The 25,188-nt window shown below is 44.7% G+C and overlaps 1 long non-coding RNA gene across 1 annotated transcript; it reads left to right on the top strand.

Annotated features, from left to right (window-relative positions):
* The first annotated feature begins 22,173 nt into the window (after positions 1-22,173).
* LOC110520953 (uncharacterized) lies at positions 22,174-24,769 on the top strand. The gene is made up of 3 exons (XR_002473061.3): positions 22,174-22,454; positions 23,736-23,818; positions 23,959-24,769. It is a non-coding gene; the product is annotated as an uncharacterized LOC110520953 (long non-coding RNA).
* Positions 24,770-25,188: the final 419 nt, after the last annotated feature.

The raw sequence follows: 25,188 nt of genomic DNA, 5'->3' as shown, positions 1-25,188 counted from the left end.
TGACATGTGTGCGCAATAATCAGCAGCCTGGTGACCTAGAGACTGGAGAGGGAGCACACGTGACAGTACCCCCTCCCCGACACGCGGCTCCAGCCGCAAGACGCGGACCAGTCACCTCTGCTGAGGCGCAGGAACCTGTCGATCTAGTTGAGACGTGGGAGCATGGCGACTTAGAGCGCTGGAGAGAGAGCATACGTGACAGTACCCCCTCCCTGGCGCGCGGCTCCAGTCAAAGGACGCCAACCAATGGGACGATCCCGGGGGACAGGAGAAGACTGGTCACCTCCGCTGAGGCGCAGAAACCTGACGAACTGGCTAAGGCGTGAGAGCCTGACGAGCCGGCTGAAAACTCCTGGAAGCTTCGGTCAAGTCATGGGAACCAGCTGAGGCCTAGGAACCTATCGAGCCCACTGAGGCATGGGAGCCTATTGAGCCAGCTGAGGCATGGGAGCCTATCGAGCCTGCTGAGGCATGGGAGGCTATTGAGCCTGCTGAGGCATGGGAGCCTATCAAGCCAGCTGAGGCATGGGAGCCTATTGAGCCTGCTGAGGCATGGGAGCCTATCGAGCCAGCTGAGGCATGGAAGCCTATCGAGCCTGCTGAGGCATGGGAGCCTATCGAGCCTGCTGAGGCATGGGAGGCTATTGAGCCTGCTGAGGCATGGGAGCCTATCAAGCCAGCTGAGGCATGGGAGCCTATTGAGCCTGCTGAGGCATGGGAGCCTATTGAGCCTGCTGAGGCATGGGAGCCTATCGAGCCAGCTGAGGCATGGAAGCCTATCGAGCCTGCTGAGGCATGGGAGCCTATCGAGCCCGCAGAGGCATGGGAGCCTGTTAAGCCAGCTGAGGCATGGGAGTCTATCGAGCCTGCTGAGGCATGGGAGCCTATCAAGCCTGCTGAGGCATGGGAGCCTATCGAGCCCGCAGAGGCATGGGAGCCTGTTGAGCCAGCTGAGGCATGGGAGCCTATCGAGCCTGCTGAGGCATGGGAGCCTATCAAGCCCGCTGAGGCATGGGAGCCTATTGAGCCTGCTGAGGCATGGTAGCCTGTCAAGCCCGCTGAGGCATGGGAGCCTATCGATCCCGCTGAGGCATGGGAGCCTGTCGAGCCAGCTGAGGCATGGGAGCCTATCGATTCCGCTAAGGTATGGAAACCTGTCGAGTCAGCTGAGGCAGGGGAACCTGTCGAACATGTCGAGGCATGTGAACCTGTCAAGCCAGCTGAGGTATGAGAGTCCAACGAACTGGCTGAGGCCTCCCTGGTAGATCCGGTACCGACATCCGGACCCGACATCACCTCCAACACCTCCTCCCTTTGGTGAGGCGTTATTCTGTAACGTGTGTCCTGGGAGTTGGAAGCAAGTTCAGGGAGTGAATCATTTAATCAATAAACAAAACATGATACAAAACAAGAACCACGAACAATGCACAGACATGAAACAGAAACAATAACGCCTGGGGAAGGAACCAAAGGGAGTGACATATATAGGGCAGGTAATCAAGGAGGTGATGGAATCCAGGTGTGTCATTAGGCGCTGATGCGCGCAACGAAGGTGACACGTGTGCGCAATAATCAGCAGCCTGGTGACCTAGAGGACAGAGAGGGAGAACACGTGACACTTCTGATCTATACACTTTAGCTCAATGTTTATCAGCATCCATCGTTCTTCCTCAAACCAGCGTGGATGTCACTGACATCCTTGTTGAATGACGTTCTAGCCAGGTCCTATCATGAGGCTTAAATGGCCTCATCATTTCAGAACATCCAGCCGTCTCTCTCTCTCTCTCTCTCTATCTCTCTCTCTCTCTCTCCTGATGGGACAGCTGATGGCGGTGAAGCTCCTCTACCTTTCAAGTCACATGCGACCGCACAAAGGGAGAGATGGGGGGGAAGAGGCAAAAAGAAAAAAGTCTGTCAGCAGTGATGTCAAAAGCTTCAATTTTCTCCCGAGCAATTAAGGGTTTCATCACAACGGAGTGATGTCAGGACTCATTACAGCTCAACAACAGCTAATTGGTTCAAGGTTAAAGAAACAGATCTGACAGCATTATATTTTAAGTGACAGACTTGGTTTCTGGTACTTGCGTTTTCACTGAGCGATGCACTGACATTAAGGGTGGGAGGGTGGGATGGCGGGAGGAGGATGAGAAGGATGTGGGCTGAGAAGCAATTTAAATTACTGCACATTAGGAGTGTGATCAGTCAGAACTAACATCTGCATAGCTCTCAAAGGGAAACTGCATAGGGACTGGCGGCTGGGTATGTAAGTGGAGAAATAAGACCGTGCCAAGGAAGTATGCACCTTGACAAGGCTTAGTAGCCTAGCACAACTACAAGGTAGATTTACATTGGATGGGACGCAGGATGACTAAGTACTGTCAGTTATATGGGAATTAGAGTTGGGAGCAGTCTCATCGCGCAAACCGCTATCACTTTACATTTGTCTGCGAATGACCATTCATCGCACTGGTATAAATTGCTTGTTGACCATGTGGAGAAAATCCCTGGGAGCTGGTAGGCCTAACATAGTTCAGACTTGGGTTTATTCAAATTCAGATGAACTGTGTTCATTTCTATGCTGCTGCATAGTCTCAGGGAACCAATGGTATTAAACAGCCAAGTCCTATAGTCCCACTGTGATGCCCAGACTTCTAACCTGCTGGGTTGTTGCATTGGATTTTTCCATTTCTTCTGCATCCTCAGATACCAACCATTCCTCTATGTGATTAACGGGGGCTGAGCTAGAGTTGTGTTTGTGAAACAAGAGTGGATCCCGGAGACGGTTCTTCTTACAAAAACCTCTGTAAAGTCCTAACTCTCAGGAACATGCACATGATGCCTGTTTTGTTCTATGATGCTGACAAGCCGCGAGTCGTTAGAAGTTGCTGTCACAAACTCTAAAGTCCATACAGTTGTCCCTGACTAGTTGGATATTAACTTCCGACCGAGCAAACCATTTCTGTACTTCTGTACTATTTCTTATAAATGATTTTTTATTAGGTTTTTGCTTGGCATACCTCATTTTATTTATTGACATTTGTCAGTGAGATTTACTGGCACTGATCTATTGTGAATTAGTAGACTCAGAATTGTGAATTAATTACTGGGAGCCTTAGCTAATTGTGGAAAAGACTTGGCAGTAGCTGGACAGCACCTTGGCCTGTTGGCCATATCACTACTGCCAGACTCTACGCTATGGGAGATACATTGTATGCATTGCAAATGGGACCCTTCTCCCTGTATAGTGAGCCACCTTTGACCAAAGCCCTATGGGCTTTTGGGATGCGTACATCGTTACAATGGTCAGTGCCCTCTTTCCCTCTTTAATCAGTCTTATGATTAGCTCAGAGCTCAGCCAGACAACATAATTTAGAATTTTCTTGAAATTACGAGGCACCAATTTGAGAAGATAAGATAATTTTTTGACTGAAATTAATAATGGATCGGAGCGTCCGTGCTGTGAAGCTGCAGGAACCGTTTCTTTCAAGTGAACAGTTGTTTACCCTTTGCTTTTATATTTTTCCAGTTTGTCTCTCTCTCCTCTGAAAGTGGAATACCTGATCCTTTGAACTGTTGGTTTGTTTAACCGCTATAGGGAGCACAGGATCCCTGAGGTCTGAGTAAGTGTTAATCTAAGATTGGATTTGAAATCGCCTAATGACAAACTCTTTGGATAATTAGTGATAGCTGGAATGGTTGTGGATAATTTGTGGACTAATTTGAGTACTAATTTGAGTACGGCGGTATGAAGAGGAGGGAGGGAGGGAGGGAGGGAGAGAGAGGGGTGATGATGTAATAAGAGAGAGATCAGGGTTAATGAACATTATCACGTCGACTTCGTCTCTACCTTTCTGTTTTTATCCTTTGTTCTTCCCAGGGCTGTGTCATTATTGGTGTAACGAAACAATTAGTTGTGTAGTTCACATCGGGGAGGGAGAGTGCTGTTGGGGAGGGAGAAGGGGAGGAGGGGAGGGGGGAGGAGGGGGAGAAGGGAGGGCTGCTGTTGGGACTGTGGTAATTAGACTATATGAAGGTGTCTGCTGGGGAGGTCCAGCAGGGATTGAGGAGACAACAGTGGCCTGTGGGGAGATGATGGCTCTCCCTCCACTCCCCCTCCCGCTCTCCCCCTCCCGCTCTCCCTCTGCCACCTATCTCCCTTGCTCCTCCATCTCCTATCTCCCCTCTCTCTCTCCTCTCTCCCTCTCTCCCCCTATCTCCCTCTCTCGCTCCTCCATCTCCTCTCTCCCCCTGTTTCCCCCAGCCCCCCTCTCTTCGCCGTCTTCCCCCTCTGTGGCCACTGAACAGTCGGAAAGAGACCATAAACAAGAGCTGTGCCCGGTTTAGACAATCATACAAGTCCTGACTAGTCCCTTCACGCCCCTGTAATCCACTGGTAATAAACTAAAAACAGTTGCTATTTTCCTGCTATTTTCCTTCCATGATTGATCCATCAGGACTGTGTGAAGATGGGTGAAGACTACTACCCTTGACTAGTGTGACTAAATGGGATTTTTTAAATTAAGTTTATAACACAAGGGATCTGCATTGAGAGTTTTGTTTGTTTCTCCATGGTATGATACGACATTACTAGCCATCAGAGGGCAACGGCATCGCTTGACAAGTGATTGCTATCTGTTATATAAAATGTTTGATTGTAAAATCCACATGTTGCATGAGTGTGTGATGCCACAAGATTGTATTGCTGCATTGTTCAATGTGAAAAATGAAAACCCCATGTCGTTTGTCTAATTTTCATCCCTCCATTACTTGTTTTCAGGCTGGAACCAGAGTAGTGAGAAAGTTATTTTACTGGAGCTAGCCTGTGTTGTGTTAGAGTTCATTACGTTTAAAAATTGCAGTTGACTCCAGTCTCCAGTCCAGATCGACTTCTGGCGAGGACAGAGTGACACATCCAGGCTACTAAATGCAATGAGGCTGTGAAGAGATGGACAATAAGACGTTAGCAGATACCTGTGAGGTGTACAAGCCTGGACCTGCCTCCTGGTGAAGTGTTATTAGCAGCTAGCCGGGGCTAAAGCATTATTGTCACGGCCCTCTTCCCACTCCTACCGCTGTTGTGGGCATCAGGCCAGAAAACAAGTTGTTGATTACTGCTGTGTCACAAGCTAACAGCTATTTCATGACATGCAACAATCAAGGCCTATAAAGACTAGCAGGGAGACTTGTTCTTTTAATAAACTCACTCACTCACTCACTCACTCACTCACTCACTCACTCACTCACACAAGCATTGTATGTTGAAGACAAAGGCACGGGTGGATGTCGCACGTAGGCATGCACACACTCACCTACTAAGATATGGACAGAAAGAATGGTACATCCAATGGAGGACCAGGGTTTGCAGACTGCAGAGTTTTGGAGCCTTAGCTCTGCCCCTTGAGAGGCTCCTGCCTGCTAATACAAGGCACGGTAGTCAACTTAATCCTCATTATGGTTCAATGTACTAGTAAACACCACAGCATTTGTTCCCATTTCTTCCAGGCAGTGGGAAAGAGGACTTACCTCCAATGGACTAGCCTGGAAACAAAACTGGTCCGTCTCTCTGTAAACTATGGGGATGCTCTTTTTATTACAAGGTTTATTATCTTCTGCGTAGCCACACACACAAAGCAACCCCCTCAGTTGAAGCGATTTGCTGTTCACAATGCATCAGCTTAACCAGCCAGGTCAGGTCAAGTTGACTCAGACAATAGAGACTTTAGTGTCCCACCCACCCAAGACTGCGCAACTAGGCGGTGTCCCAAATGCAACCCTATTCCCTATATAGTGCACCACTTTACTCTAGTCAAAAGTAATGCACTATATAGGGAATAGGGTCACATTTGGGATGCACTCCTACAGCTCTACAGCTCTCTGTGGTGGCTACCAAGCCAAGGCACAAAGTGGCGTAGAGACAAAGCGCCTCTCGCTCAGTGTGGAGTAGACATCTTATCAAGTGGCTGGTTGCTCATTATGTGCTACAGCTTACGTTCCTCCTCTTTGTGTTGAATGTAAATGTTACTTTTCAATAGTCTAAATCATTTTTAAAAGACTTTCCCCTATTATTTACCGTCCTAGTGTTGCTGTTGTTTTTGCACTGTCCAAACGGGGACCCAACTCTGTCACTGACTATACAACATTGGGGAAGCACTTACCAACACAAGGAAACTCCGCCATAGATATTGTAAGTCAGAACACGCATATACCATCATTTGTACACAAACACATACTTTATGGATGTGCACACATGCTCGCGCAAACCTACTCACACGGATCCTAGGGGAGCCAACCACAATGGTGTCGGTTGAGCGGGATGCAGAGAAGGAAGATGAACATCTGATTTGTCACATTTGAAACTCTAATGTTTAAACCAAAAGGAAGAGCACACAGTAATGTGTTCATTCATCTGCATAAACACCACCTGTCCCGGCGCAGACAGATCCTCAAGCACTAGAAAGTTTACTGGCAGCATGTGCAGAGAGCCAATCAGTGTGGGCCCAGCTGTGGTTTCACGAAACCACATCGTTTTCAAGTGTCAGAAAGCGGTGTGAGTACTTCTGGTGGTGCTGGAGAGAGAATACTTTCATTTCATGTTATCCGCCAATGTGCAGCGAGACGAAGAGGCGACACGATTACAAAAAGAAAACAGGATGCGCTGTGTTTCACGATTGACATCCACCAGGTAATTTATGCTGCCCCTTTATTTTATATACTCACTCCAGCGGCTTCAGTAAAGACGCTGAGGAGTTATTTTTGAAGGGTAATTTGGTGCATATTTGGCATATTGCAGCCCCTCTTTGCTTAATAAGAAATTCTATCATTTGTCTCAGACACAAGCATGCAATGACTTAGTTATCAAAATCCACAACAGCATTGATCTGCGTGCCTTTCTTTTATAACGTTATCATCTCTGGAACAGCTCTTTAATGCCAAAGGCATTTTATTTTATTTGTTGTTGTTGTTTTTTTTCTTACACTGAGGCTCAAATAACAGTTTGTCAGTTTTCTTTCTTAACTTCATTTCAAGGAGTTAAATATGTAAATATGCTGTGTTTGGAATGAAAAGGAGAGCTTGCCGCGTAGGACAAACACACTCCAAGACAGGATGAGGAGCCGATACATTTGCACAGGGAACGTTCAGGATGGGTAAACTCAAATTTTTTGTAAAACTGATAAATAGCTGGGTCGCAGCTTGAATGCAAGACCCAAGGTGGTTAGGAGATCTCCTTTACATGAACAAAATAAGAACACATATGCTGAAATGATATCTCTTAACACTCATCCTCTTTTCTAAGGGCAGTTGTATATTGTCCACAGTTTCCTGTTTTGTTCTCAAGTGATCATATATTTCAAAAATAAACATCCCAACATCCTTTTGTCGACCCCAAATCAGGCGTTTTGGGGGCACTGTATCCATTACCTTGGGGCTATGCTTCCACAAAACACTTTGTTTCTCTGTCCTTCAAAGACATCACATCAATTACCCACTGCCTTTGATAATAATACAAGTGTTGTTAAGGTAATAGGGCTCTTCATTCAAGCTGCCTTCTTTCAAGGGTAGTGGCTTTTAAAGGTAGAAATTGCGGCGGGCTAAGTAAGTCATCCTCCCGTCGCTGCAGAAATCATACTAGTGATCCAACAAGGAAGAAAGAGAACAATTAGAGATAATTTGGCAAAGAAGCTTTCCATTGCTTTCACTCTAGTGCCTTTTGTCTTTTGTGAACCCTCCTTTAAAAGCAAAGGGAGAGGAGGGGGAATCTCTGAGAACCAGGATAGGGGCCTCACTGCCTAGTCTTTCATCTAGCGTCAGTGAGAGCAACACAAGTGCCAGGTTCTGCCAGGCCAGCCACTTTAATCAACTTAATGCAACCGATGCTGGCGGTAGTGAAGGCTCGCCAGGCCCCAGGTCAGATTAAAAAAAGGACCACAGATGGATGGCGATGATGAACACTGAGTGGTGCTTTTACTTATAACTGGATGGGTTTTCTCTATTGCCAGAAAGGAGTATGAGTTAGGGAATGGAGGGATAGAGGGATGAAGGGATGGTGGGATGGGGAAGACAAGGGTTGGGTCGTTGGACATGGAGTCAGACAACACTCAGACAACCTGTCAGCCAGGCCATGCTGGTCCCCCATCCCCTCTATCCGTACAAGGGGCTACACAGTTCTTCTGATATGAAGTGTGGGTGATGGACCTTTGTTTAGTTCAAAGGTTTTTACCTCTATTCCACAGTCCCTTTGTGGAGCCTTGGGCCTGAAATATGTATCACTGTCCCTTTCATTCCAGCCTTCTGAGGGAAAAATCAAAGCTTGACGTTTCTCCCAGAGAGTCGGTTTGAAACGGAGAGTCCATCCACACAGTGTCATCTTCCTGCTAACCTGATTCCCAGTGCTAAGAGGAGGTGGGAAGGCCAGTAATGATGTCTGACCTTCGGACATGGAGACAGACCAGACCTTAACACTAACAGGTTTTGTCCCACTATGGCTACTACCCTTATCGGACATACAGTACCAGTCAAAAGTTTGGACACACTTCATTCAAGGGTATTTCTTTATTTTCACTATTTTCTACATTGTAGAATAATAGGGAAGACATCAACACTATGAAATAACACATGGAATCATGTAGTAAAAAAGTATTAAACAAATCAAAATATATTTTATATTTGAGATTCTTCAAAGTAGCCACCCTTTTGCCTTAATGACAGCTTTGCACACTCTTGGCTTTCTCTCAACCAGCTTCAGCTGGAATGCTTTTACTACGGTCTTGAAGGAGTTCCCACATATGCTGAGCACTTGTTGGCTGCTTTTCCGTCACTCTGCGTTCCAACTCATCCCAAACCATCTCAATTGGGTTGAGGTCGGGTGATTATGGAGGCCAGGTCATCTGATGCAGCACTCCATCTCTCTCCATCTTGGTCAAATAGCCCTTACACAGCCTGGAGGTGTGTTGGGTCATTGTCCTGTTGAAAAACAAATGATAGTCCCACTAAGGGCAAATCAGTTGGGTTGGCGTATCGCTGCAGAAGGATGTGGTAGTCATGTTGGTTAAGTGTGCCTTGAATTCTAAATTCCACAACCACATAAAGCCCTTGCCTGGTTACACATCCACCGTACCTTCTCCAATAACATTGTTTAGTCATCGAGAGAGGGACAAATACCATGATTTTAGTTCTCCTTCATTGTATATCAGTACTGTCCTCTAATAATATAAACTAATAAATAAATGTGTTTATTTTCAACACCAAATATTCAGCTTTTGCTTAGTTGAGAGAGAGCGAGAGAAAGAGAGCGAGAGAGAGAGACAGATTTTTTTCTATTCACTTGAACTGGCGTTTTGTTTTGTTGTTCCTGGAACATCACAATTGTTTTCATCTTTAGGTAGGTCTTCTTTGGGGAGTTTATCTCACAGGGGTCAAACCACAGATTAATAGGGCTGGGTAATGAGTTCCCCGGAGTGTCCGTTCTCCACCTCCACCCCCCTTTTCCCCATCCTCCTCTTCATCTCCTCCTATCCTCCTGTGATGGATGGGTGGTGGCAAGTATCATTCACACTCACACATCTCAAAGAAAATTGACTAGGATGCCAGTTCTGTGAAGGAGACACATCAGTTATACAACTGCTGTATTTGCTCAGATGCTGTGTTATTCTTCTTTCCGTCTGTGTTTCTTGTCATCCATGTTGAACTGTCACAGCGGTCTCTCTCTTGTTGTGCGGTGTTTCAAATCCCTGCGTCGCAAATGGTACCCTATTCCGTATATAGTGCACTACCTTTGATGGGCCCTAGTCAAAAGTAGCGAACTGAATAGGTTGCCATTTGTGACGTAACCTATGAAGTAAGGGCAACAGGAAGGAACGTTAAGTTGCTCCTTTGTTTTTTTGAGGTACTTAAAACAGCAGCTTAGCGTAGTTCCATATCTGGTGGATTCCTTGCCTTTGATGTAATCAAAGCCCTTGATGCTCAGACCAGAACGTTGAGATGAAGATGAAACCAGCCAAGAGCAACATGAATGGCAAAGTATGACGCTTGCAGATTGATAAGGCCTAATGGAAGTACAGCATTACGCAATGATACAAGTCTGTATTCCTGGAAGTGCAAAAGTCTTCCAGGAATCTTTTATGTTGGAACACTGACAATTGTCTGTTGAGAAATGTTAGGCCATGCTGCAGACTGTACTGAGGTTGTACTGTGATATCTTCAACAGAGTATTGACGACGATGGAGTATTTGGTCCCATATTCCTTGCCCTCAATGACGACATTAAGATTGGGACTCTACCGACTTGTTGGAAGCACGTGCAGTTTCTTTTGGTTGTGGTTCGAGATTAGATTTAGCTCAATAGGAACTGAATGTCAGCCTCCCCTGTTATTGGTAATGGTGAAAGGTTAGCATGTTTTGTTGTAGCCTCTGTAACCTTATCACTCACCATTATTAATGATTCATGTAAGATTTGTCTAAATCATGGCATTAGCAGAATCTACTCACTTAGAAAGAACATTTCTCCAGTCATCATTCACCACTCAGTTCCTATTGTGCAAAACATTACCCCAAAAAACAACCAAAACAACATGCAAATGCATCCAATGAGTTTGTGGAGTCACAAGCTGGAACATATGCCAAATGAACACATACTAAACTTTTCAATACCGTAATACTTTTGAAACCAAATACATATGACTTGTTCATATGGGGGGACAAGATACATAAAGTGCATTCATTCAATATGTATGAAAATACCGACAACTAAAAGATGACACTTTAGGAACATGAAATGGGACTGCGGTTGAAAATTAGCCGGCTGGCTAAAACCGGCACTTTTACCGAAATGTTGATTAATGTGCACTGTCCCTGTAAAAATAAAATAAACTCAAACTCAAACTAACATGAAATACTTTGAAAGGCTGGTCATGGCTCACATTAACACCACTATCCCAGAAACACGAGACCCACTCCAATTTGCATACCACACCAACAGATCCACAGATGATGCAACCTCTATTGCACTCCACACTGTCCTTTCCCACCTGGACAGAAGGAACACCTATGTGAGAATGCTATTCATTGACTACAGATCAGCGTTCAACACCATAGTGCCCTCAAAGCTCATCACTAAGCTAAGGGCCCTGGGACTAAATGCCTCCCTCTGCAACTGGATCCTGGACTTCCTGACCGGCCGCCTGCAGGTGGTAAGAGTAGGTAACAATACATCCGCCACTCTGATCCTCAACACGGGGGCCCCTCAGGGGTGTGTTCTCAGTCGCATCCTGTACTCCCTGTTCACTCATTACGGCACGGCCAGGCACGACTCCAACACAATCATTAAGTTTGCTGATGACACAACAGTTGTATGCTTGATAACCGACAACAATGAGACAGCCTATAGGGAGGAGATCAGAGACCTGACCGTGTGGTGCGAGGACAACAACCTCTCACTCAACGTGATCAAGATTGTGGACTACAGGAAAAGGAGGACCGAGCACGCCCCCATTCTCATCGACGGGGCTGTGGTGGAGCAGGTTGAGCGCTTCAAGTTCCTTGGTGTCCACATCTCCAACAAACTAAAATGGTCCAAACATACCAAGACAGTCGCGAAGAGGGCCCGACAAAACCTATTCCCACTCAGGAACTGAAAAGTTTTGACATGGGTCCTCAGATCGTCAAAAGGTTCTACAGCTGCACATCTGCTCGGCCTCCATCAGCAAGGTACTACATAGGGTAGTGCATACGACCCAATACATCACATCCGCCATTGACTGTTCACTCTGCTACCGCGCGGCAAGCGGTACCAGAGCGCCAGGTCTAGGTCCAAGAGGCTTCTAAAACAGCTTCTATCCCCAAGCCATAAACTAATGAACAACTCATCAAATGGCTACCCAGACTATTTGCCCCCCCCCCCCCTACACTGCTGCTACTCTCTGTTATTTTCTATGCATAGCCACTTTAATAACTCTACCTACATGTACATAATTACCTCAATTACCTCGACTCCAGTGCCCCTGCACATTGACACATTGACTCTGTACCAGTAACCCCTGTATGTAGCCACACTATTGTTATTTTCTGCTGCTCTTTAATTATTAATTATTCTTATCTCTTACTTTTTTGTAGGTGTTTTCTTAAAACTGCATTGTTTTTCAAGGGCTTGTAAGTAAGCTTTTCGGTGTAACACCTGTTGTATTTGGAGCATGCGACAAATATATTTTTACTTGATTTTGAAATCCAATTTGAAACATTTAAGCTTCGCTGTCTACATGCATATGGAGGTGAGTGCTGTGGTGTAGTGGAGGGTTAAATTAAGTAAATGCGGTTTACCCACTTTTTTTGGCTCTACAGTGACCGGCAATCAGAGTTTACTACATCACTGGGTGAGTGTAAGTGATAATTAAAACGTAAAAAGCACGCACACAGTAATGGTAACTTAAAATTTTTAAATTTATCTGATGAGCTGTGCCGACCCCAGAGACATGTCTAAAATCCATAACAGTGTATTGTCTCTGATTAAGAGGTGTGGGGAGCGAGGTTATAATCAGGGCGTTGGAGTAGACTCCCGTGGTCAGACGTCTTTGTCCGGCGTCATTAGCTGACCTTCCACGTGTAGGGAATAACCACAGGGAGCAGGACAGATAGGCCAGCCATCACAGGAGACACAGGATACAGATCCTGGTAGGTGATTGGTTTATGCCACACCATGGAGAGATGCTAATGACCTCTGTGCTTTTGCATTAATGGACACTGGGCAGATAGGCCGCAGACTACGCCACCTGTCCGTCATAATGTCAGGTTCCCAAATGGAACCCTATTCCCTATGTATTGCACCACTTTTGACCAGAGCCCTATGGGCCGTAGTAAAAAAATGTGCACTATAAAGGGAATGAGGTGCCATTGGGGACACAGCCATTATTGTGCAGTAGAGCTGGATCATCGGTTCATCATTATAATAGAACTGAAACAACTCTTTGTCATGTCATTGTGGCTGCCTTTTCCTTCGGTCCCTCCCTATATGAACCATTTATGTGAACCGTGTTACTTTTTCTAGTAGCAATGGCTACTAGAACCTTCAGTAGATAGATCTGAAAGAAAACACTCACCCAAAACACTGTTCTTAATTCTGCCAAGTCCACCTCATTTAAAGACCCAATATACTGTCTCTCCTGCAGAGATGCAAAGCCATCTGTATAATAGCTTTTGACCATTTCTTTTCTGTGTGTGAAGTGAGCTTAATGTTTTTGGATCATTGGTGCCCATCCCCTTTCTCTCCAGGTGAACCCCTGCTAGAGAGAATGCAAATCAACGTAGATATATTAATGGACATCTCCCTCGCACTATGAATCTGGGACTTATCGTCCCACTAAATTGTTTGTCTTGTGCTCCGAGCTGATCTCTTTATTATGCGGCTCTTGGAGGATTACAATAGGATTGGTGAAGATAGAACTCTCTGACTCATAATTTAAATGATGAGGTCTAATCTTGGCGCACTACTTTCAAGTGTCATAAGTGCAACGAGAATGGCAGAATGGGCTTGAAGGCATTCTGGTTCCAATCACTCCTCTTGTCCAATTTACGGTCCACTTTTTCTCATGGTCATCTACTCCAAATTCTTCTGAGATATTCAGTCTATCTGCAAACTCTGCTAAATATCACTTGAAAATAAAATAAAATAAAATGAAGGTTTGTTTGTCATGTGCGCCAAATACAGTGAAATGCTTACTTAAATGTATTAGGTGAACAATAGATAAAAAAGACAGTGAAAAATAACAGTAGTGAGGCTATATACAGTAGAAAGGCTATAACAGTAGTGAGGCTATATGCAGTAGAAAGGCTATAACAGTAGTGAGGCTATATACAGTAGAAAGGCTATAACAGTAGTGAGGCTATATACAGTAGCGAGGCTATAACAGTAGTGAGGCTATATGCAGTAGAAAGGCTATAACAGTAGTGAGGCTATATACAGTAGAAAGGCTATAACTGTAGCGAGGCTATATACAGTAGAAAGGCTATAACAGTAGCGAGGCTATAACAGTAGCGAGGCTATAACAGTAGTGAGGCTATATACAGTAGAAAGGCTATAACAGTAGTGAGGCTATATACAGTAGCGAGGCTATAACAGTAGTGAGGCTATATGCAGTAGAAAGGCTATAACAGTAGTGAGGCTATATACAGTAGAAAGGCTATAACAGTAGCGAGACTATAACAGTAGTGAGGCTATATGCAGTAGAAAGGCTATAACAGTAGTGAGGCTATATACAGTAGCGAGGCTATAACAGTAGTGAGGCTATATGCAGTAGAAAGGCTATAACAGTAGTGAGGCTATATGCAGTAGAAAGGCTATACAGTAGAGAGGCTATATACAGTAGCGAGGCTATAACAGTAGTGAGGCTATATACAGAGTAGCGAGGCTATAACAGTAGCGAGGCTATATACAGTAGCGAGGCTATAACAGTAGTGAGGCTATATACAGTAGCGAGGCTATAACAGTAGCGAGGCTATATACAGTAGCGAGGCTATATGCAGTAGAAAGGCTATAACAGTAATCAAATCAAATCAAATTTTATTTGTCACATACACATGGTTAGCAGATGTTAATGCGAGTGTAGCGAAATGCTTGTGCTTCTAGTTCCGACAATGCAGTAATAACAAGTAATCTAACTAACAATTCCAAAACTACTGTCTTGTACACAGTGTAAGGGGATAAAGAATATGTACATAAGGATATATGAATGAGTGATGGTACAGAGCAGCATAGGCAAGATACAGTAGATGGTATCGGGTACAGTATGTACAAATGAGATGAGTATGTAAACAAAGTGGCATAGTATAGTATAAAGTGGCTAGTGATACATGTATTACATAAGGATACCGTCGATGATATAGAGTACAGTATATACGTATGCATATGAGATGAATAATGTAGGGTAAGTAACATTTATATAAGGTAGCATTGTTTAAAGTGGCTAGTGATATATTTACATCATTTCCCATCAATTCCCATTATTAAAGTGGCTGGAGTTGAGTCAGTGTCAGTGTGTTGGCAGCAGCCACTCAGTGTTAGTGGTGGCTGTTTAACAGTCTGATGGCCTTGAGATAGAAGCTGTTTTTCAGTCTCTCGGTCCCAGCTTTGATGCACCTGTACTGACCTCGCCTTCTGGATGATAGCGGGGTGAACAGGCAGTGGCTCGGGTGGTTGATGTCCTTGATGATCTTTATGGCCTTCCTGTGACATCGGGTGGTGTAGGTGTCCTGGAGGGCAGGTAGTTTGCCCCCGGTGATGCGTTGTGCAGACCTCACTACCCTCTGGAGAGCCTTACGGTTGAGGGCGGTGCAGTTGCCATACCAGGCGGTGATACAGCCCGCCAGGATGCTCTCGATTGTGCATCTGTAGAAGTTTGTGAGTGCTTTTGGTGACAAGCCGAATTTCTTCAGCCTCCTGAGGTTGAAGAGGCGCTGCTGCGCCTTCTTCACGATGCTGTCTGTGTGAGTGGACCAATTCAGTTTGTCTGTGATGTGTATGCCGAGGAACTTAAAACTTGCTACCCTCTCCACTACTGTTCCATCGATGTGGATAGGGGGGTGTTCCCTCTGCTGTTTCCTGAAGTCCACAATCATCTCCTTAGTTTTGTTGACGTTGAGTGTGAGGTTGTTTTCCTGACACCACACTCCGAGGGCCCTCACCTCCTCCCTGTAGGCCGTCTCATCGTTGTTGGTAATCAAGCCTACCACTGTTGTGTCGTCCGCAAACTTGATGATTGAGTTGGAGGCGTGCGTGGCCACGCAGTCGTGGGTGAACAGGGAGTACAGGAGAGGGCTCAGAACGCAACCTTGTGGGGCCCCAGTGTTGAGGATCAGCGGGGAGGAGATGTTGTTGCCTACCCTCACCACCTGGGGGCGGCCCGTCAGGAAGTCCAGTACCCAGTTGCACAGGGCGGGGTCGAGACCCAGGGTCTCGAGCTTGATGACGAGCTTGGAGGGTACTATGGTGTTGAATGCCGAGCTGTAGTCGATGAACAGCATTCTCACATAGGTATTCCTCTTGTCCAGATGGGTTAGGGCAGTGTGCAGTGTGGTTGAGATTGCATCGTCTGTGGACCTATTTGGGCGGTAAGCAAATTGGAGTGGGTCTAGGGTGTCAGGTAGGGTGGAGGAGATATGGTCCTTGACTAGTCTCTCAAAGCACTTCATGATGACGGATGTGAGTGCTACGGGGCGGTAGTCATTTAGCTCAGTTACCTTAGCTTTCTTGGGAACAGGAACAATGGTGGCCCTCTTGAAGCATGTGGGAACAGCAGACTGGTATAGGGATTGATTGAATATGTCCGTAAACACACCGGCCAGCTGGTCTGCGCATGCTCTGAGGGCGCGGCTGGGGATGCCATCTGGGCCTGCAGCCTTGCGAGGGTTAACACGTTTAAATGTCTTACTCACCTCGGCTGCAGTGAAGGAGAGACCGCATGTTTTCGTTGCAGGCCGTGTCAGTGGCACTGTATTGTCCTCAAAGCGGGCAAAAAAGTTATTTAGTCTGCCTGGGAGCAAGACATCCTGGTCCGTGACTGGGCTGGGTTTCTTCCTGTAGTCCGTGATTGACTGTAGACCCTGCCACATGCCTCTTGTGTCTGAGCCGTTGAATTGAGATTCTACTTTGTCTCTGTACTGGCGCTTAGCTTGTTTGATAGCCTTGCGGAGGGAATAGCTGCACTGTTTGTATTCGGTCATGTTACCAGACACCTTGCCCTGATTAAAAGCAGTGGTTCGCGCTTTCAGTTTCACACGAATGCTGCCATCAATCCACGGTTTATGGTTAGGGAATGTTTTAATCGTTGCTATGGGAACGACATCTTCAACGCACGTTCTAATGAACTCGCACACCGAATCAGCGTATTCGTCAATGTTGTTATCTGACGCAATACGAAACATCTCCCAGTCCACGTGATGGAAGCAGTCTTGGAGTGTGGAGTCAGCTTGGTCGGACCAGCGTTGGACAGACCTCAGCGTGGGAGCCTCTTGTTTTAGTTTCTGTCTGTAGGCAGGGATCAACAAAATGGAGTCGTGGTCAGCTTTTCCGAAAGGGGGGCGGGGCAGGGCCTTATATGCGTCGCGGAAGTTAGAGTAACAATGGTCCAAGGTCTTTCCTCCCCTGGTTGCGCAATCGATATGCTGATAAAATTTGGGGAGTCTTGTTTTCAGATTAGCCTTGTGAGGCCATAGTGAGGCTATATGCAGTAGAAAGGCTATACAGTAGAGAGGCTATAACAGTAGCGAGGCTATAACAGTAGTGAGGCTATATACAGTAGAAAGGCTATAACAATAGCGAGGCTATATGCAGTAGCGAGGCTATAACAGTAGTGAGGCTATATGCAGTAGAAAGGCTATAACAGTAGTGAGGCTATATACAGTAGAAAGGCTATAACAGTAGCAAGGCTATATACATGCACCGGTTAGTCGGGCTGATTGAGGTAGTATGTACCTGTTGGTATGGTTAAAGTGACTACGCATATGTGATAAACACAGAGTAGCAGTAACGTGAAAGAGGGGTTGGTGGGTGGTGGGTGGTGGGACACAATGCAGGTAGTCCGGGTAGCCAATGTGCGGGGGCACCGGTTGGTCGGGCAAATTGAGGTAGTATGTACATGAATGTATAGTTAAAGTGGCTGCATATGTAATAAACAGAGAGTAGCAGCAGCGTAAAAGAGGGGTTGGGGGGAGGCACTCAATGCAAATAGTCCGGGTAGCCATTTGATTACCTGTTCAGGAGTCTAATGGCTTGGGGGTAAAAACCGTTGAGAAGCCTTTTTGTCCTAGACTTGGAACTCCGGTACCGCTTGCCATGTGGTAGTAGAGAGAACAGTCTATGACTTGGGTGGCTGGAGTCTTTGACACCGCCTGGTGTAGAGGTCCTGGATGGCAAGCAGCTTAGCCCCAGTGATGTACTGGGCCGTGCGCACTGCCCTCTTTAGTGCCTTGCGGTCGGAGGCCGAGCAGTTGCCATGCCAGGCAGTGATGCAACCAGGATGCTCTCGATGTTGCAGCTGTAGAACCTTTTGAGGATCTGAGGACCCATGCCAAATCTTTATAGTTTCCTGAGGGGGAATAGGCTTTGTCGTGCCCTCTTCACGACTGTCTTGGTGTGTTTGTTAGTGATGTGGACACCAAGGAACTTGAAGAAAATATACATTTTTGCATGCATTTAATTAAATTTTAATTGTGCTGGTTCCAATAACATTAACTATCATATATTTGGGTATTTCTAAACTTTTAAAATTAGCTCTGTTTAACTTGTTTTCTTTCTAATCACTTTGAATATGATACTGTGTATTTACATTTGTAACCATCAAGGCAGATAAGCAATATTTTCTCTGCATCATTTGGTTTCACACTTTCCAGTCAAGTGGGGCCACAACTTGTGTATGGGTTGACCAAGGACCAGCCCTACCAATGTTGATGCCAACACGGCTGTCCCTGTGCTTTCTTTGTGTGTGTGTTCCACAGTGGAACCAACATGCCCGAGGGCAGCTGTGCCCAATGTGCCCTCACATTCAGGGGGTTCAACGGCCAAGGCTCTCTGGGTGCATGGATCTGATGTACACACAATTCAAAGAAAAGTGGCAGTGGGGAAGGCATTTTAAGCACACTTCTTCAGCTAGGTTTTCCTCAGATGTGTTCAGTGTAGATCCCTTGTATTGCAATGGTGTGAAGTGTTTCAAACACACTACATGTGTGCTAGTTACTTATTTTCAATAGATTTGTCTTATTGCAAGGATACCACAAAGGATTTGCTTTGTCATAGATTGACCTCTCTCCATCCTTCCATCTTCCCTCCATCTTCCCTTCTGTCCATGTCTCAGTGGCAGACAGCAGCAGCAGTTAAATGACCACTGTGTGATTCCTGCATCGTTAGCAGACCAGACCAGACCAGACCCCGGCCTGAAGGAAAGTGTCGCCTTTGAATTCCACTGCCGAGACTCTGAGACTCTGAGAGACTCAGGCCCCCTTTCTCCTCCTTCTCAACTCTCCTTCTCAACTCTCAACTTACCCCTTGAAGTTTTTTCCCTCTTCTCCTACGATGAAAAGAGAGAGCAGGATCGTGTAAAAAAAAAAAGAAGAAAAAAAAGTGGTGTTTTTTTAATCTGGCGAATGAGTGCTTCACCATGGAGCGGGGCTCAACAGAGTGCCAAGCATGGCCGCGGAGTGTATTAATATTTAAATTCCCATCCAGATAATCAATGGAAAGGGGAACTTCTGTGCTCTGTTACCCTCGGACGGGAGGCGATAATAGGGAGAAAACCTGCTGATTAGCCTCCTTAGAACCTCTACTCAATATAGTGCTCAATACTTTGGCAGTGATTATAACCTACTGAGGCAGAAAACTTGATCGAATATGACCTCTTTTGAATTCCTTGTTCCCTCAATGGTGTGTCAAAAAGAGCATTCAGTGGTTTGTGTAACAAAATCGCCGCCTGTCTAAATTATTCTCATTTCTTCCCTGCATATGGTGCGCAAGAAGAAAATGCAGTGCCCTTTATGTAGTAACATAATGCTTTGATATGGGTCCCATTGCCATAACAGGCGCCAATAGGGAACTTATATTTTATTCTTCTTTTCAGTGTACATAAAAAATATCCCAGCTTACTCCTTTTTGTCTTTTGAATGCTTTGAACTCTTTTCAGCCTTTAGGGGGACTTTTTGTGCTTTGGACTGTGGTGTGCATTCACTGTAAAAGCACTCAATGACGCAATAAGACCACAAGCAAAACTGTGAGTGTCTTAAGCGGGACCACACATCTAAAGCATTTGCATAATTTAAGGAGAAAAAAGAAAAAGCAAAAAAAACAAAACAACCCTCTTCATTTAAGATTTGAAGAATTGAAGCAACGCTGCATACCTCTCTCGACCTATAGCGTTAACCTCTCCTCCGACGGTCAAACTCAGTCAACAAACGACTGGTCCAAAACTGCTTGGAGTTTTAAGATTTTTAGAACGATCGCTACCTTTTCACTGAGTGAAAGATCTTTATTCAAACGAAGCCATCAGATTATATAAATGACCCAATATATAAAATATATTAAGATGAATGAACGTCTTAAGAAATCCTAAATGTTTGAGAGAGAGAAAGGGGTCAGGATTTTGGGGTTTTCGGTCTTTATCTTGGCTTAGTTAAGGCATCATAAAGAAAGAAAGAGGGAGGGGTCTGTGCGTGAGCCTGGAGATAATATCTTGTTTGAAGGGCCAGTGGAAAGAAAAGCAGAAGGAGCTGAAGTAGTGATGGTGAGGATCTTGAAAGAGAAGCAAGGCCGAAGCTGAACTGCTCAGTTCAAGAAGAAAAAAAATCCATCGCAGCCAGCTGCTAACAAGATTGGGTCTGAAGTTTACCTCCACAATGACATAATCAGATTAAGAGCCACAAAGATCAAATAATGACCCGGCTTCAGGGCAAGTTCACCAGGCCCATGATTGCAATGTGTGGTCCTTGAGATTTATTAAAGAATGAAGTGTGGGTTCTCGCAGAAATTATATGGTGAAATCACCATAGTGGTGATATGCTATCTAAATTTGTTAAGGTTAGATCACTTTTCTGGACAATTGGATGGGGCATCCAAAATATTTAACTATGCTAACTCCTTGTTTCCAAATCTGTTATTGCTCTTGAGCTGGGCTTAGAACCAAGACGCCTTCTGAGAGAAAAAGTTATTTTTGATGGGAGAAGGGCTTTAAATAATTGCTACACAACAATTTTGAGAGATCAAGCAGTTCAATTTGGAGAATTTTCTGGGGAAGGAGAAAAAAAACAACAGGCGATTTTCCTACAGATTAAAGGTTTGCGAGCTTTCTCAGAATTGGATATGATGATTTGGAAGTCTCTCTCTCTCTCTCTTTTTTCCCTCCCGATTTCCCCTCTCTCCCTCTCTCCCTCTCTCTCTCTCTCTCTCTCTCTCTCTCTCTCTCTCTCTCTCTCTCTCTCGCTTTTTTCCCTCTCGATTTCCCCTCTCTCTCTCTCTCTCTCTCTCTCTCTCTCTCTCTCTCTTTTCCCTCTCTATTTCCCCTCTCTCTCTCTCTCTCTCTCTCTCTCTCTCTCTCTCTCTCTTCCTGCCTGCACAGCCCTGTGCTTAAATAGAGTAAGGGGATTATAGGGAGAGGCATAGTAATGTGATTGTCTCCCAGCAGATGGTGCGCACTGCTTCACCTTTGAGAGAAGTTAATTAAGCCCACCATATTGTGTCTATCCAGGGGAAAAATGTAGATGAATATTGAGCAATCGGACTCCGTGTCTCCTCTTCAAGCCTCCGTGCAAGGACAGAGAAGGCCATTGAGGCAGAATTACGTACAGAGTTAAATTAATTCACGTCCTGCCTTCCAACTCCCTTCCCACGTTTCAACGTTGCAGCGCAACAGGACTCAGGAAGGTTCAGCCCCCACTAAATGGACCACACCACGGAGTCTGTCAAATTAAACTAATCTAGACACTAAAATATCTTGTGGGATAGTAAATGGGTTGGTAGGAGGGGTATTTGCTTCATTTGAATGTTCTCTTACTCTCCCGCCACCGTCCACAAAGTACTTTGTAAGTACCCAACAAATTAACTGAATTTTCAAGCTCATAGATATTTTTAGGGGGAATGGGGGGGGGGGGGGGGGGGGGGGGGGGGGGTCATGAAAATTGGCCGAAATGGAGGGGAACAGATTGTATGTAAAGAATGAAAACCTAAAATACAAAATAAGCCTTTAAGGATAGACTTCTATCGACTATAACAACCAAAACTACAACAACGAGCAACGAGAAAAGTAGCTATTTCATGTATTCTACAAAATATTGACGAAAAGATGTACTGTAGAGTTTTAGAAGGAAACCGGTTCGGGAGAGTTCCGGACGGATTATGAAGTTAGAATAACAAAATAGTGTTCAAAGTGCACAACATGGTGGGGAAAGCCTGCTGGGCGCAATATAAAAGTAGCAGTTAAGCTTATTGTAAACTCCCTCTGCTACGTTCCAAAGGTAGATGTTACATATGATTAGAGAGGCCTACTCTGTGGCGGTCTCGGCGAGGTACTTCCGTTCCAGTTGAGCATGGCTAATTTCTTAAACCCCTGACCACAGCTACGGCTATGTGTGGCTCGACTTTTTCACTCTTTCACTCCCTTTTTCTTCTTCTTTTCAAAAAAAAATCTGTTTGGGACTGGAGGATGGTGATTTATGGCCGAACTCCTACCTGAGTTGTTTCCTTTAATATTTAATCCTGCTTAGCCAAACACAAAACGTATAATTCACATTCTGATTGGTTACGAATTCTCACGTTTAAGTGCTGCAGTACTTGAAAAGGAGTAAACGTTCATTTTTTTTTTTTTTTGCAGAAGTTTCTGTTTTTCATACTTGCAGACGTTTTCATCGATTCTCCATAGCTGAAGAGACTAAGGATTTCAAAAAACATTTTTTTTTACACCTGCACTTCGCTGCAAAGTCGTAGTTTTGGTGAGTTTAAGAACATGTCTACTCTGTATGTTTTCATGTTTTTTTGTCGATATCCTCAACAAAACAAAGGTCAATCCAAATGTGTTAGAGTGTGTGTGTGCGTCTAGGGGCTTGATGTTAACCAAGTCACTTGTTCTCTTCATTGAATGCTACTCATCCCTTTGAGTGTGTTTAGGGAAAGCTGCTTGGCTCTCTGTCCATACGTCTGTTTGTGTGCATAGTCAGTACTCCACTCTGTGAAAATGGCCTCCTCGCAGAGATCTTGGAGAGTGTACCACTCCTTAATATAACTACGCCAGACTTGAACTTATCTTTGGAATCTATTTTCCGACCGTGTCACTTTATTTGGATGGTCCCAAATGTATCATTTGTAGATGCTCAGTAATGTTCAACTAACTGTCAACAACATTTCAACTAACCATCCACTAATCTCTCATGGACAGACTACGTAAACATAAATGGTACCATAGATCTGTCATGAAACAACACGATGCGTGAGATCGCTCAGCATTAGTTCGAGTGCTTGAGTTTTTTGTCACTGGTTATATGGGCAAATCACGATTTCACAGGTGTTAGCATCTTTCAAATTCTGGAAGGGGAGGGGTCATTTTTGGCCCATAGACCTGCCCGTGACGTGCAAAGAGAAAGGGTGAAGCTCTTCTCGTAAAACGCATGGAGCCATAACTTTCATCGAGCATCTGACCAATTACGCAAGACTTTAGTTCAGGTTTAACTGAGATTGACGATCCACTCACCCTAACCCTAGATCTGTTCGGTTTGTTTTCTAACTTCTCTGAATCTTTTTTTTATTTGAATACGTATCTATACATTAAAGCTGCCTGTTTCCAGTGTATTTACAGCTCGCTAAGTTCCTCCAGAAACATAAATCACAGATAAGGTGAATGTGACCTTTCCATGTGTGGAAATTACAACACGCTCTGTCTGACCCAAAACACATCATTCAGTTCAATTAAAACATCGTATCACACAAGACGTGAGTGTTGTATTTTATTAACAGTACATAGTTTATACCTGAGCGCTTGACTAACTTTAAAGGAAGACCAAAAAAGCAGAACAGACAGTAACAATTAAGGAGTTATCTAGCCAATTTGAGGTATTTGTGTGTAAATGCCTTCACATCTCATCTATGGGCATAAAATACACATGAAATGAAGGCCAAATACTGGGGGAGCAAAGAGGATTAGGCTAGATGGTGAGATAGATAGGCGAGATCTCAGCAATGACTGTCCTATTTGAATCATTGATTCACTCTCTCCTCAGTCGCAGCCCTCATTAAAACACGAAAGGTGAAGAGTTCTACAAGGTGGCCATCTGAGGTTAGACACTGTGCTGCTCTGTCAGAGGTACATTGACAACATGGCGTTATCCAAATGTCTAATTGAGTTTCTGTTATCTGCTGTTACGCTGTCTAATGATGGAGGAGAAACTTGAAGGCCAGTCTCTTGGTTATATTGTTTTAATGAGACCCCCTCTTCTTTTAAAGACCACAAAATGCCAACAAGTGAAGTTGAGCCAATTTCCTCCATTTCAACTTGAGAAGCACCCAGGGAGAGGATGACATCACTGCGGTGGCCGGTAGAATGCAGACTAAGGCGGCTGTGGACTCGGGCGGCTGCAGATACAGAGGACCACAGCATGGGGGATCTTACTCCCACGGTGAAGGAAGAGAACATTAGATTAAAATCATCCAGGAATAATGACTGTCTGTCATCAAGATGTTGCTCAAACTTTTAATTAAAAGCAGAAATAGTAACTCTTTATATGGCCAGTATAACACTTAGTTTGAGAGGAAAGAGAAAGGAAAGGGAAAGGGGGATACCTAGTCAGTTGTATAACTGAATGCATTCATTTGAAATGTCTTCCACATTTAACCAGACAGAGAATGCTACCCAAATGTCACCTTTTTGCCTTTATAGGGCACTAGGGTATAGGGTGCCATTTTGAACGCAATAGATTGTAGAGAAGACAGGAGAAGATAGGAGAAGACTGCCTTTAATGATCTTCAACAAATTTGTCACCATTAGCTAACTCTTCCAAACAAAATGCGTTTGCATTTCCTAAATATAATATATACCACTTAGCCGGCTCTTTTATCCTAACGTCACTTTTTTTGAGTGGAAACAGCGCTGTTGTAAAAAAGGCCATATTTTATGTTGCACTACAATCTCCTTCTGGATCCTGTGTGTACTGCCTCTGCCTCTCTCTCTCTCTCTCTCTCTCTCTCTGATTTAACAGCATGTGTTATGAGAATAAAAGTTTTCACGTGTTCTGAAAATAAACATTTTCCCGAAAAAGTAAGCAGCTATTTATTTACGAAAAGCATGACATTGAACAGCTGGACTGATTTTATACATGTTTGATTCAAAAGAGCAATTAAAATGAATTCTGCACACATCACCAAGGTGGGGTTCACTTCATAAAAATGTGCATTTACAGTAAATGTACGTAATGAACACATCTTCAACTCCTCTCCTCATATTTTGTGCGGTGGCCTAAAAATTGCTCATGTTCGGATATACATGTAAATGAGACGTTGCATTGTGGGAATTATCCTCGCCCCGTTAGCGTATTAAGGCTGCTTCGCTATTCAGCCATGACAGCTGTTCTTCCACCCAAGACTCTACTCTCGCTCTTCTGCTGAAACAATAGGACCAACAAGATATTTAGCTCCCCTGAACACTGACCAATTGGCTAGCCACATCATCATGAAAAA

This window comes from Oncorhynchus mykiss, chromosome 4, assembly GCF_057628025.1.
Source record: "Oncorhynchus mykiss isolate SJ-2025 chromosome 4, ASM5762802v1, whole genome shotgun sequence".
NCBI lineage: Eukaryota > Metazoa > Chordata > Actinopteri > Salmoniformes > Salmonidae > Oncorhynchus > Oncorhynchus mykiss.
The sequence above is the reverse complement of the archived record's forward strand: the minus strand, read 5'-3'. Positions and strand labels throughout refer to the sequence as shown.